This window comes from Monodon monoceros, unplaced genomic scaffold (assembly GCF_005190385.1).
Source record: "Monodon monoceros isolate NGI ecotype Baffin Bay Population unplaced genomic scaffold, NGI_Narwhal_1 Super_Scaffold_1, whole genome shotgun sequence".
NCBI classification, from domain to species: Eukaryota; Metazoa; Chordata; class Mammalia; order Artiodactyla; family Monodontidae; genus Monodon; species Monodon monoceros.
In genome coordinates, this window is record NW_021703765.1 from 9,054,082 (window position 1) to 9,069,556 (window position 15,475).

Below are 15,475 nucleotides of genomic sequence, written 5' to 3' on the forward strand. Positions count from 1 at the left end.
TTACTATGGAAAAAAATGGAGTGGATTAGGTTATGCACACTCTAAAAACAAAACAACATAAAAATGCTTTTACAAATTTCCAATGTTTATCAAGAATATTATTTGGAAGGTAAAATATCAGAATTTCATATTATCTCCCAAATCTGCATATAGATAATCTTCTGTATTTGTGAACTACTGATATTAGTCATGCATGTCTTATGCATATTTATTAGGATATATTGTTATTGGTGTTTAAAGGTACTAACAATTGATGCCTCCCCTCCATTAGAGAAAATTATATGGCAAGTCGTATCAAGTATAATCAGCAAATATGACCAATCTGAACTTCTATTTCCCAGTCTTATGACTTCCTCTCATCTCCTACTCTTATGTATGATACAGACGCACAAAGATGCACAAACACACATACACCCTCTACTTTTGTTTGTAGTTGCGTGTATGTGTACATATGTGTATTTATAAATAGAGTTCCATGTGATCCTTAAAACTGAGAGAAAAGGTTAATTATTCTCGGTAAACCGTTACATAAAGTAAAAACATAATAATCTGTTACATGCAACCTTCAAGATAAAAATAATGACATGAAAACAATTCCACAAAATGAAAGAAAAATACATTTGATAAATTTTAGAAACAGAAAATATACTACTGATAAAACTTATAAGAAGGTCACAGGAAAGCCCTAGCATAATAATATTCATGATAAATGTTGATGAAGACTGTTTCCTTATTAAGCGGTGAATATTGTTAAGATTTAGGTTGAATAATAATGACCATAAGCTAAAGAAGCTTTGCCTCCCTATTTGGCCTTTTCTGACACCACCTTGGCAGGAGTTTTCCCACAGCTTGTTACTGTCTGGGGAAGGTAGAAGTCTGGTGGTCCCTTGGCCTTTGCTCAATTGGACAGGGTCACAGTCTTGTCTTTGGAGGACTGTTTAACTACAGTGCTTATTTTTTAAAAGTTTACCATCTTGCTAGGCTGCCTATTTCCTGGTTCTATGGTGAGAAAGAGAAGGCCTTTGGGGAGATTTTTGAGTCTGACCCTTTTGATATTTCAAAAGTGCTGCCTTCTTTAGCTCCTTGTTCAAATTATACAAGACTAAAAGAAAATCCAGTGAAATCCCTGCCCCACCATTTTGGAGTCCCAATGTCCATAGACAGTTTGCTTTTTCTCCACTTTTCAGAGTCTAATGTTTGTCGTATATATAATGTCCAGGGTTTTTAATTGTACTTAGAAAGAGAAAAAGCAAAAATTATACCTACTCCTTCTTCACAAAAGCTGAAGTCTTGATAGATAATTTTAAAAGACTTGTAAAGCAACTGGACCACCAATTTGGACAAAAAAGGAACAAGATTTAGCAAATTTCAAGAAGACTCCAAGCCCCCAAATTGGTGGAGGCTGAAAGCAAGCAGAAAACGCCAAGTCATCTGCAAGTATGTGCCTGCTTATTTTCTCTGTTGAAATTAGTTTATCTTTTTTTCACTTTTGCTTTTATTTTTACTATTATATCCTGCTTCTACTTCCCAAACTTAGAAGCAGGGTCTAATCAGGAATGTTTCTTGTCCCTAGAAATGGGGGTCTTGTCACCTTTTTACCTTGTGGAATTTCAGCACTCCTATGGAGCTATAGACTGTTATGTGCTTCTTGTTCCTCCTGTTTAGGAATGGAAGAGTCTATTACAGTCAGCGTGTTGCTTTATTACCACTGCATGGTGGGTGTGATGGGGTCAGATAGCTTGTTTAATAGTTCATATTCCTTAGATCAACAGCAGCCATATCTGAGGAGATACGGTCAAATTTAATATAAATTGTGAAATTCTAGACATTGAGCTTTATGCCAGAATTTGGTGAGAACTTTGGGATCACGCATAAAAGCGAGTATATTTTGCATGAGCCTAGAATGTAAATATCTGCAAACAGAGACAGTGGTAGCTTGTAAAAATGGGATAGATTCTTTCTCTCTCTGCATCCTTATCCTGACACTGCAGATTCTCTCATCAATTGTTTTCCCTCCCCTTGAATTTGCGTTGGCCACATGACTTTATCTGGCCAAATAGGGCGCTGGGAAACATGAAGCAGGAGAGAACTGAAGAGCCATTCTTGCGCATCAGGGCTCGCCCTTTCTTACTGCACTTGGCACCTTTTGGCTGCCATGTGAAGGGGCTGAAGTTAGTCATCTGGAAAATGAGAGGCCGTGTAAAGAAGAACCAAGGTCACAGACCAGAATCAGTAAGCCTGCGCCTACCACTGACACACGCGTGGGACCAACCAAGTTCACCGGAGCCTGCCGCAGACCAGATGGGACCACCTGGCTAAACGGATGATTTTTTTTTTTTTAACTGTAAGTTTTGATGTCATTCGCTAGGCACTAAAAGACACATCGTCAACAGTGAAGAAGATATTTGCAATACATGTATCCACCAAATTGTCCCAGACTTCACTACACATAAAGGACCTTCTTTAAAAAAAATTTAAAATATCATCCCCCCGCAAAACGTTCATAGATTTGCACGTTTTCACAAAAAATACCCAAATGTCTAATAACTATATTAAAAAGTCCTCACCTTCATTGGCGATCAGGGAAATGCAAGTTAAAAATACATTCCCGTTCCCCACCTGGCCCATGTCCTCAAGTCCATTCTCTATGTCTCCGTCTTTATTCCTGTCTTCCCACTAGGTTCATCAGTACCAGTTTTTTTAGATTCCATATATATGTGTTAGCATACGGTATTTTTTTTTCTCTTTCTGACTTACTTCAGTCTATATGACAGACTCTAGGTCCATCCACCTCACTACCAATAACTCAATTTCATTTCTTTTTATGGCTGAGTAATATTCCATTGTATATATGTGCCACATCTTTTTTATCCATTCATCTGTCGATGGACATTTAGGAAAAAATAAAATAAAATAAAACAAAATAAGAAAACCACAATGCAATATACATGTATCAGATTTACTGAAATAATAAAGCATCAGAACATACCAAGTATCAGGGAGGATGTTGTTGAGCAACCACACTCACAAATTGCTGGTGGGAGTATAAATTGATATTTTTAAAACTGCTTGTCAGCATCAACTCAAGTTAAAAATACACTTACACTGTTACCAAGCAATGCTATTTCTAGATACAAATCTGAAAGAAATATGTCCATATGCTTACAAAAAATATACTAACTGTTCATAGCAGCATGATTTGTAACGGTCCCAAACTAGACACTACACATGTCCATCAACAGAAGAATGGATAAGCTGTCATGCAATGACACAAAATAACATTGAACAGCAATGATGTAAATAATCTAAAATGCTTCACAACATGAATGAATGTCACAAAATATAATTTTGAATAAGGTAAATCAAAAAAGGTATACAGTGGGGCTTCCCTGGTGGCGCAGTGGTTGAGAGTCCGCCTGCCGATGCAGGGAACGTGGGTTCGTGCCCCAGTCCGGGAAAATGCCACATGCCGCGGAGCAGCTGGACCCATGAGCCATGGCCGCTGAGCCTGTGCATCCGGAGCCTGTGCTCCGCAGCAGGAGAGGCCACAACAGTGAGAGGCCCGCGTACCGCAAAAAAAAAAAAAAAAAGGTATACAGTATATTGTATCCAAATATGGGATAAAAATAGGAAAATCTAACTTAAGCTGTTAGAAATCTAAATGGTGTTTTTTTGGGGGGGGAAGTAAGACTACAAGGAAGCATGAAAGAAGCCTTTGTGGTACCAATAATATTCTATTTCTTAACCTAGGAGCTGGTTACACAGGTGAGAACAATTTGGGAAAATACATAGATGTACACTTATTGAGAGGATATATATCCTTTTGTTAAATGTTAATAAAATGCAAAAATTAATATTCATGGTTGGATTACATTTGAATATTAATCAGTGTCTTCCTAAACAAAAACAATGAAACAACAAAAATAAGTGAGCTGAAAGACAGAATGGTGGAATTCACTGCCATGGACCAGAATAAAGACAAAAGAATGAAAAGAAATGAAGACAACCTAAGAGACCTCTGAGACAACATTAAACGCAAAAACTTTCACATTATAGGGGTCCCAGAAGGAAAAGAGAGAGAGAAAGGATCCGAAAAAATACTTGAAGAGATTGTAGTCGAAAACTTCCCTAATATGGGAAAGGAAATAGCTACCCAAGTCCAGGAAGTGCAGAGAATCCCATACAGGATAAACCCAAGGAGAAACACACTGAGACACATAGTAATCACACTGTCAAAAATTAAAGACAAAAAAAAATTATTGAAAACAACAAGGGAAAAATGACAAATAACATACAAGGGAACTCCCATAAGGTTATCAGCTGATTTCTCAGCAGAAACTCTACAACCCAGAAGAGAGTGGCACGATATACTTAAAGTGATGGAAGAACCTACAACCAAGAGTACTCTACCCAGCAAGGATCTCATTCAGATTCAAAAAAGAAATCAAAAGCATTACAGACAAGCAAAAGCTAAGAGAATTCATCACCACCAAACCAGCTCTACAACAAATGCTAATGGAACTTTTCTAAGTGGGAAAGAAACACAATAGTAAAAAAGTACCTAGAAAAACAAACCCATAGCAATTGAAAAATGGTAACAGGAATTTACATATTGATAGTTATCTTAAATGTGAATGGATTAAATGCTGTAACCAAAAGACACAGGCTCACTGAATGGGTACAAAAGCAAGACCCATATATATACTGTCTACAAGAGACCTACTTTAGACCTAGGGACACATACAGACTGAAAGTGAGGGGATGGAAAAAGACATTCCATGCAACTGGAAATCAAAAGAAAGCTGGAGTAGCAATCCTCATAAGATAAAGTAGACTTTAAAATAAAGAATGTTGTAAGAGACAAGGAAGGAGACTATATAATGATCAAGGGATCAGTCTAAGAAGAAAATATAACAATTATAAATATATATGCACCCAACATAAGAGCACCACAATACATAAGGCAAATACTAACAGCTATAAAAGAGGAAATCGACAGTAACCCAATAATAGTGGGGGAACTTTAACACCTCACTTATACCAATGGACAGATCATCTAAACATAAAATTAATAAGGAAACACAAGCTTTAAATGAAAAATTACACCAGATAGATTTCATTGATATTTATAGGACATTCCATCCAAAAACAACAGATTACACTCTCTTCTCAAGTGCACACGGAACACCCTCCAGGTCACAAATCAAGCCTTGGTAAATTTAAGAAAACTGAAATCATATCAAGCATATTTTCTGACCAAAACGCTATGAGATTAGAAAACAATTACAGGGAAAAAAAACATAAAAAACACACAGATTCCAGCAGGTGGCGTTCCAGAGAGCAGGAACCGTCTCCACTCTTCCCCCGGAGATTCTGCATTTTCTAAGCCGTGTGGATGAAAGGCTCTTGCTGCTGCAGCCAGGAGTCAGTGCTGTGCCTCTGAGGTGGAAGAGCCAACTTCAGGACACTGGTCCACAAGAGACCTCCCAGCTCCACATAATATCAAATGGCGAAAATCTCCTAGAGATCTCCATCTCAACACCGGCAACAAGCTTCACTCAATGACCAGCAAGCTGCAGTGCTGACCATGCTATGCCAAACAACTAGCAAGACAGGAAAACAACCCCACCCATTAGCAGAGAGGCTGCCTAAAATCATAATAAGTCCACAGACACCCCAAAACACACCACAAGATGTGGACCTGCCCACCAGAAAGAAAAGATCCAGTCTCATCCACCAGAATACAGGCACTAGTTCCCTCCACCAGGAAGCCTACACAACCCACTGAACCAACCTTAGCCACTGAGGACAGACACCAAAAACAACAGGAACTATGAACCTGCAGCCTGCAAAAAGGAGACCCCAAACATAGTTAGATAAGCAAAATGAGAAGACAGAAAAACACACAGCAGATGAAGGAGCAAGATAAAAATGCACCAGACCTAACAAATGAAGAGGAAATAGGCAGTCTACCTGAAAAAGAATTCAGAATAATGATAGTAAAGATGATCCAAAATCTTGGAAACAGAATAGACAAAATGCAAGAAACATTTAGAACCTAGAAGAACTAAAGATGAAACAAACAATGATAAACAACACAATAAATGAAATGAAAAAGACTCTAGATGGGATCAATAGCAGAATAACTGAGGCAGAAGAACGGATAAGTGACCTGGAAAATAAAATAGTGGAAATAACTACTGCAGAGCAGAATAAAGAAAAAAGAATGAAAAGAACTGAGGACAGTCTCAGAGACCTCTGGGAAAACATTAAACTCACCAACATTCGAATTATAGGAGTTCCAGAAGTAGAAGAGAAAAAGAAAGGGACTGAGAAAATATTTGAAGAGATTATAGTTGAAAACTTCCCTAATATGGGAAAGGAAATAGTTAATCAAGTCCAGGAAGCACAGAGACTCCCATACAGGATAAATCTAAGGAGAAATACGCCAAGACACATACTAATCAAACTGTAAAAAATTAAATACAAAGAAAACATATTAAAAGCAGCAAGGGAAAAATAACACACTAGGGAATCCCCATAAGGTTAACAGCTGATCTTTCAGCAGAAACTCTGCAAGCCAGAAGGGACTGGCAGGACATATTTAAAGTGATGAAGGAGAAGAACCTGCAACCAGGATTACTCTACCCAGCAATACAGACAAGCAAAAGCTGAGAGAGTTCAGCACTATCAAACCAGCTTTACAACAAATGCTAAAGGAACTTCTCTAGGCAAGAAACACAAGAGAAGGAAAAGACCTACAATAACAAACCCAAAACAATTAAGAAAATGGGAATAGGAACATACATATTAATAATTACCTTATCGATAATTACACTACATAATGATCAAGGGATAGATCCAAGAAGAACATATAGCAATTGTAAATATTTATGCACCCAACATAGGAGCACCTCAATACATAAGGCAAATACTAACAGCCATAAAAGGGGAAATTGACAGTAAAACATTCATAGTAGGGGACTTTAACACCCCACTTTCACCAATGGACAGATCATCCAAAATGAAAAGAAATAAGGAAACCCAAGCTTTAAATTATACATTAAACAAGATGTACTTAATTGATATTTATAGGACATTCCATCCAAAAACAACAGAATACACATTTTTCTCTAGTGCTCATGGAACATTCTACAGGATAGATCATATCTTGAGTCACAAATCAAGCCTTGGTAAATTTAAGAAAATCGAAATTGTATCTAGTATCTTCTCCGACCACAACGCTATGAGACTAGATATCAATTACAGGAAAAGATCTGTAAAACATACAAACACATGGAGGCTAAACAATACACTACTTAATAACGAAGTGATCACTGAAGAAATCAAAGAGGAAAGCAAAAAATACCCAGAAACAAATGACAATGGAGACACGACGACCCAAAACCTATGGGATTCAGCAAAAGCAGTTCTAAGAGGGAAGTTTATATCAATACAAGCCCATCTTAAGAAGCAGGAAACATCTCGAATAAACAACCTAAACTTGCACCTAAAGCAATTAGAGGAAGAAGAACAAAAAACCCCCAAAGTTAGCAGAAGGAAAGAAATCATAAAAATCAGATCAGAAATAAATGAAAAAGAAATGAAGGAAAAAATAGCAAAGATCAATAAAACTAAAAGCTGGTTCTTTGAGAAGATAAACAAAATTGATAAACCATTAGCCAGACTCATCAAGAAAAAAAGGGAGAAGACTCAAATCAATAGGATTAGAAATGAAAAAGGAGAAGTAACAACTGACACTGCAGAAATACAAAGGATCATGAGAGATTACTACAAGCAACTCTATTCCAACAAAATGGACAACCTGGAAGAAATGGACAAATTCTTAGAAATGCACAACCTGCCAAGACTGAATCAGGAAGAAATAGAAAATATGAACAGACCAATCAAAAGCACTGAAATTGAAACTGTGATTAAAAATCTTCCAACAAACAAAAGCCCAGGACCAGATGGTTTCACAGGCGAATTCTATCAAACATTTAGAAAAGAGTTAACATCTATTCTTCTCAAACTCTTCCAAAATATAGCAGAGAGAGGAACACTCCCAAACTCATTCTACGAGGCCACCGTCACCCTGATACCAAAACCAGACAAGGATGTCACAAAGAAAGAAAACTACAGGCCAATATCACTGATGAACATAGATGTAAAAATTCTCAACAAAATACTAGCAAACAGAATGCAACGGCACATTAAAAGGATCATACACCATGATCAAGTCGGGTTTATTCCAGGAATGCAAGGATTCTTCAATATAAGCAAATCAATGTGATAAACCATATTAACAAATTGAAGGAGAAAAACCATATGATCATCTCAATAGATGCAGAGAAAACTTTTGACAAACTTCAACACCCATTTATGATAAAAACTCTCCAGAACGCAGGCATAGAGGGAACTTTCCTCAACATAATAAAGGTCATATATGACAAGCCCACAGCCAACATCATCCTCAATGGTGAAAAACTGAAAGCATTTCCACTAAGATCAAGAACAAGACAAGGTTGCCCACTCTCACCACTCTTATTCAACATAGTTTTGGAAGTTTTAGCCACAGCAATCAGAGAAGAAAAGGAAATAAAAGGAATCCAAATCGGAAAAGAAGTAAAGCTGTCACTGTTTGCAGATGACATGATACTATACATAGAGAATCCTAAAGATGCTACCAGAAAACTACTAGAGCTAATCAATGAATTTGGTAAAGCAGCAGGATACAAAATTAATGCACAGAAATCTCTGGCATTCCTATACGCTAATGATGACAAATCTGAAAGTGAAATCAAGAAAACACTCCCATTTACCATTGCAACAAAAAGAATATCTAGGAATAAACCTACCTAAGGAGACAAAAGACCTGTATGCAGAAAATTATAAGACACTGATGAAAGAAATTAAAGATGATACAAATAGATGGAGAGATATACCATGTTCTTGGATTAAAAGAATCAACATTATGAAAATGACTCTACTACGCAAAGCAATCTACAGATTCAATGCAATCCCTATCAAACTACCACTGGCATTTTTCACAGAATTAGAACAAAAAATTTCACAATTTGTGTGGAAACACAAAAGACCCCGAATAGCCAAAGCAATCTTGAGAATGAAAAACGGAGCTGGAGGAATCAGGCTCCCTGACTTCAGCCTATACTACAAAGCTACAGTAATCAAGACTGTATAGTACTCACACAAAATCAGAAAGATAGATCAATGGTACAGGATAGAAAACCCAGAGATTAACCCACGCACATATGGTCACCTCATCTTTGATAAAGGAGGCAGGAATGTACAGTGGAGAAAGGACAGCCTCTTCAATAAGTGGTGCTGGGAAAACTGAACAGGTACATGTGAAAGTATGAAATTAGATCACTCCCTAACCCCATACACAAAAATAAGCTCAAAATGGATGAAAGACCTAAATGTAAGGCCGGAAACTATCAAACTGTTAGAGGAAAACATAGGCAGCACACTCTATGACATAAATCACAGCAAGATCCTTTTTGACCCACCTCCTAGAGAAATGGAAATAAAAACAAAAATAAACAAATGGGACCTAATGAAACTTCAAACTTTTTGCACAGCAAAGGAAACCATAAACAAGACCAAAAGACAACCATCAGAATGGGAGAAAAGATTTGCAAATGAAGCAACTGACAAAGGATTAATCTCCAAAATTTATAAGCAGCTCATGCAGCTTAATAACAAAAAACCAAACAATCCAATCCAAAAATGGGCAGAAGACCTAAATAGGCATTTCTCCAAAGGCGATATACAGACTGCCAACAAACACATGAAAGAATGCTCAACATCACTAATCATTAGAGAAATTCAAATCAAAACCACAATGAGATATCATCTCACACCAGTCAGAATGGCCATCATCAAAAAATCTAGAAACAATAAATGCTGGAGAGGGTGTGGAGAAAAGGGAACCCTCTTGCACTGTTGGTGGGAATGTAAATTGATACAGCCACTGTGGAGAACAGTATGGAGGTTCCTTAAAAAACTACAAATAGAACTACCATATGACCCAGTAATCCCACTACTGGGCATATACCCTGAGAAAACCATAATTCAAAGAGTCATGTACCAAAATGTTCATTGCAGCTCTATTTACAATAGCCCGGAGATGTAAACAACCTAAGTGTCCATCATCGGATGAATGGATAAAGAAGATGTGGCGCATATATACAATGGAATATTACTCAGCCATAAAAAGAAACGAAATTGAGCTCTTTTTAATGAGGTGGATGGACCTAGAGTCTGTCATACAGAGTGAAGTAAGTCAGAAAGAGAGAGACAAATATCATATGCTAACACATATATATGGAATTTAAGAAAAAAAAATGTCATGAAGAACCTAGGGTTAAGACAGGAATAAAGACACAGACCTACTGGAAAATGGACTTCAGGATACGGGGAGGGGGAAGGGTAAGTTGTGACAAAGCGAGAGAGAGGCATGGACATATATACACTACCATATGTAAGGTAGATAGCTAGTGGGAAGCAGCCGCATAGCACAGGGAGATCAGCTCGGTGTTTTGTGATCGCCTGGATGAGTGGGATAGGGAGGGTGGGAGGGAGGGAGATGCAAGATGGAAGAGATATGGGAACATATGTATATATATAACCGATTCAGTTTGTTGTAAAGCAGAAACTAATACACCATTGTAAAGCAATTATACTCCAATAAAGATGTTTAAAAAAAGAAAAACCCACAAACACATGGAGGCTAAACAATATGTTACTAAATAACAAAGAGACTACTCAAGAAATCAAAGAGGAAACCAAAAAATACCTAGAGAAAAATTACAATGAAAACACGACAATTCAAAACCGATGGGATGCAGCAAAAGCAGTTTTCAGGGGTAAGTTTATAGCAAAACAAGCCTACCTGAAGAAACAGAAATCTGAAATAAACAATCTAACCTTACACCTAAAGGACCTACAGAAAGAAGAACAAAACCCAAAGTTAGCAGAAGGAAAGAAATCATAAAGATTAGAGCAGAAATAAATGAAATAGAAACAAAACAATGGCAAAGAGATCAATAAAACTAAAAGCTGGTTCTTTGAGAAGATAAACAAAATTGATAAACCATTAGCCAGGCTCATCAAGAAAAAGAGGGAGAGGACTCAAATCAATAAAATTAGAAATGAAAAAGAGAAGACACAAAAGACACCGCAGAAATACAAAGCATCCTAAGAGACTACTACAGACAACTCTATGCCAATAAAATGGACAACCCGGAAGAAATGGACAAATTCTTAGAAAGGTATAACATTCCAAGACTGAACCAGGAAGAAATAGAAAATATGAACAGAACAATCACAAGTCATGAAATGGAAATTGTGATTAAAAATCTTGCCACAAACAAAAGTCCAGGACCAGATGGCTTCACAGGTGAATTCTATCAAACATTTAGAGACGAGCTAACACCCATCCTCCTCAAACTCTTCCAAAGAATGGCAGAGGAAGGAACATTCCCAAACTCATTCTATGAGGCCACCATCACCCTGATATCAAAATGAGACAAAGATACTACAAAAAAAGAAAATCACAGACCAATATCGCTGATGAATATAGATGCAAAAAATCCTCAACAAAATAGTAGCAAACAGAATCCAAAAACACTTTAAAAGGATCATACACCATGATCAAGTGGGATTTATCCCAGGGATGCAAGGATTCTTCCATTCACGCAAATCAATCAATGTGATACACCACAGTAACAAATTGAAGAAGAAAAACCAGATGATCTCAATAGATGCAGAAAAAGCTTTTGAGAAAATTCAACACCCATTTACGATAAAAGTTCTCCAGAAACGGGGCACAGAGGGAACCTACCTCAACATAATAAAGGCCATATATGACAAACACACAACAAACATCATTCTCAATGGTGAAACACTGAAATCATTTCCTCTAAGATCAGGAAGAAGACAAGGATGTCCACTCTCACCGCTATTATTCAACATAGTTTTGGAAGCCCTAGCCATGGCAGTCAGAGAAGAAAAAGAAATAAAAGAAATACAAATTGGAAAAGCAGAAGTAAAACTGTCACTGTTTGCAGATGACATGATACTATACATAGAGAATCCTAAAGATGCCACCAGAAAACTACTATAGCTAATCAATAAACTTGGTAAAGTTGCAGGATACAAAGTTAGTGCACAGAAATCTCTTGCATTCCTATACAGTAATGATGAAAAATCTGAAAGAGAAATTAAGGAAACACTCCAATTTACCATTGCAACAAAAAGAATAAAATACCTAGGAATTAACCTACCTAGGGAGAAAAAAGACCTGTATGCTGAAAACTGCAAGACACTGTTGAAACAAGTTAAAGATGATACCAACAGATGGAGATATATACCATGTTCTTAGTTTGGAAAATCAATATTGTGAAAATGACTGTACTACCCAAAGCAATCTACAGATTCAATGCAATCCCTGTCAAATTACCAGTAGCACTTTTTCCAGAACTAGAACAAAAAAATCATAAAATTTGTATGGAGCCACAAAAGACCTGGAATAGCCAAAGGAGTCTTGAGGAAAAAAAACAGAGCTGGAGGAGTCAGGTTTCCTGACTTCAGACTATACCACAAAGCTACAGTAATCAATACAGTATGGCACTAGTACAAACACAGAAATGTAGATCAATGGAACAGGATAGAAAGACCAGAGATAAACCCAAGCACCTATCGTCAACTAATCTATGACAAAGGAGGCAAGGATATGCACAGAGAAAAGAGTTTCTTCAATAAATGGTGCTGGGAAAACTGGGCAGCTACATGTAAAAGAATGAAATTAGAACCCTCCCTAACCAAAAATAAACTCGAAATGTATTAGAGACCTAAATGTAAGACCAGACAATATAAAACTATAAAACTCTTAGAGGGAAACATAGGAAGGACACTCTGACATAAATCACAGCAAGATTGTTTTTGACCCACCTCCTAGAGAAATGGAAATAAAAAGAAAAATAAACAAATGGGACCTAATGAAACTTAAAAGCTTTTGCAAAGGAAAGGAAACTACAAAGAAGACGAAAAGATTACCTTTGGAATGGCAGAAAATATTTGCAAATGATCAACGTACAAAGGATTTATCTCCAAAATATATAAACAGCTCATGCAGCTCAATATTAAAAAAAACAAACAACCCAATCCAAAAATGGGCAGAAGACCTAAATAGCCATTTCTCCAAAGAAGACACACAGATGGCCATGAAGCACATGAAAAGCTGCTCAACATCACTAATTATTAGAGAAATGCAAATCAAACCTACAATGCGGTATCACCCCACACCAGTTAGAATGGGCATCATCAGAAAATCTACAAACAACAAATGCTGGAGAGGGTGTGGAGAAAAGGGAAACTTCTTGCACTGTTGGTGGGAATGTAAGTTGATACAGCCACTATGGAGAACAGTATGGAGGTTCCTTAAAAAACTAAAAATGGAATTGCCATATGACCTAGCATTCCCACTACTGGGCATATACCCAGAGAAAACCACAACTCAAAAAGACAAATGCACCCCAATGTTCATTGCAGCACTATTTACAATAGCCAGGTCATGGAAGCAACCTAAATGCCCATCGACAGACGAAAGGATAAAGAAGTTGGGGTACATATATACAATGGAATATTACTCAGCCATAAAAGGGAACGAAATTGGGTCATTTGTAGAGACGTGGATGGACCTAGAGACTGTCATACTGAGTGAAGTAAGTCAGAAAGAGAAAAACAAATATCGTATATTAACGCATATATGTGGAACCTAGAAAAATGGTACAGATGAACTGGCTTTCAGGGCATAAATAGAGACACAGATGTAGGGAACAAATGTATGGACACCAAGGGGGGAAAGCCGTGGGAGGGTGGGGGGCGTGGTGTGATGAATTGGGCGATTGGGATTGACATGTATAAACTGATGTGTATAAAATTGATGAGTAATAAAAATCTGCAGTATAAAAACTAAATAAAATTTAAAAACACGAAGAAAGAAAAAGAGTGTAGCAGACAGTAAGAGAGGGCAACTCATCTTAATAGAGCATTTTTAAACAGTTACTAAAATCACATCATTTGCCTGGAAAATAATGTGTTTGGAAATGTAAAGATGTGAAAGAGTATTTTTGGTTCAGAGAGTGCCTAAGAAAGGGAAATTATCGAATATTAAATTGTAAACGTCTATAGACTTCTATGGTATCAGAGTTTAAGAAACAATGTCAGCCTGTGTTAAGAAACTAGCACATGATTTATAGCACCATTATTTAAAATAGCCAAACAGTGGGGGAAAGACAATGGCCATCAACTGATGAATGTTTAAATGCAACATGTTACAGCCATACACTGAAGTATTACTCAGCAGTAAAAAGAAGTACTGACACATGCTACAACACGGATAAATCTTGAAGTCATTTTGCAAAATGAAAGAAACCAGTAACAAAAGATCACATAATGTATTATTCCTTTTATATTAAATATCCAGTATAGGCAAATCTGTAGAAATAGCAGTTAAATTAGTGGTTGCCAGGGGCTAAGGGCAGAGGGGAATTAGGATTGTAAATGGCCATGAAGATTTAAAAATATGGGGGGAGGGGTTTGATGAAAATATTCTCAAATATTTGAAATAGTGGTAAAAATGGCAGAATTCTATGAATATATAAAAACAATTGAATTACATGCTTTAAATTGGTGAATTTTATGGTGTGTGAATTGTATCCCAACAAGGCTCTTATAAAAAATAATGTAGGAGGGATTTATAAGGCACTTGCCATACATATGAAATAGAAGATTCAAAAAAAGTATACAGTTACTTACATGACTTGACAATTATATCAAGTTCAAAGGTGAAAAATAAAGGCCCGGACTTCTATTCCTAGCAATGGCAAGGTAACTAATTTGGCTGAACCCTCAAATGAATACAATTTAAAAAATCTGACAGTGGGTGTTCCGAAATGTCAAGTACTTAAAATCATTGAAGAATTGACAAAATACTAAGAAACTATTAAACTAAGAAAGAAAACAAAAATATAATGGAGAATGAGAATCAAAAGGGCTAAGTGAGGGACCGGGATTCTGAAACTGCTTTGCCCTGAGGGAAATAGTTAATTCAAACAAACCTGGGTTTGATTTTTAGCTTTTCTGCAAAAAGAAGGGAAAATAGTTGAAAAGGAAAAAGTCCAATAATACCTAGTGTTGGTCAGGATATAGAGCAACAAGAATATCTCTGCTGGAGTGAAAATTAGTAAAGCCACAGGAAAAAGTAATTATAAAGAAATATAGCTATTACACCAATACTGATGAACCGAGGAACATAATGATGAGAAAAAGAAAAATGAAAACTGCAGACATGTATATTATTTAGTGTTATATGCGTAGTCGGTGAAGCAAATTAAAAAAGGAAAATCAAGCAAACCTCTATGTAAGCAGTTTAGGATAGGGTTGCCTC

The 15,475-nt window shown here is 36.8% G+C and overlaps 1 long non-coding RNA gene across 1 annotated transcript in view; it reads left to right on the plus strand.

Annotated features, from left to right (window-relative positions):
- The window catches only part of LOC114899927, a 57,847-nt gene that overhangs the window by 32,984 nt on the left and 9,388 nt on the right, over positions 1-15,475 (plus strand). The window lies entirely within an intron of this gene.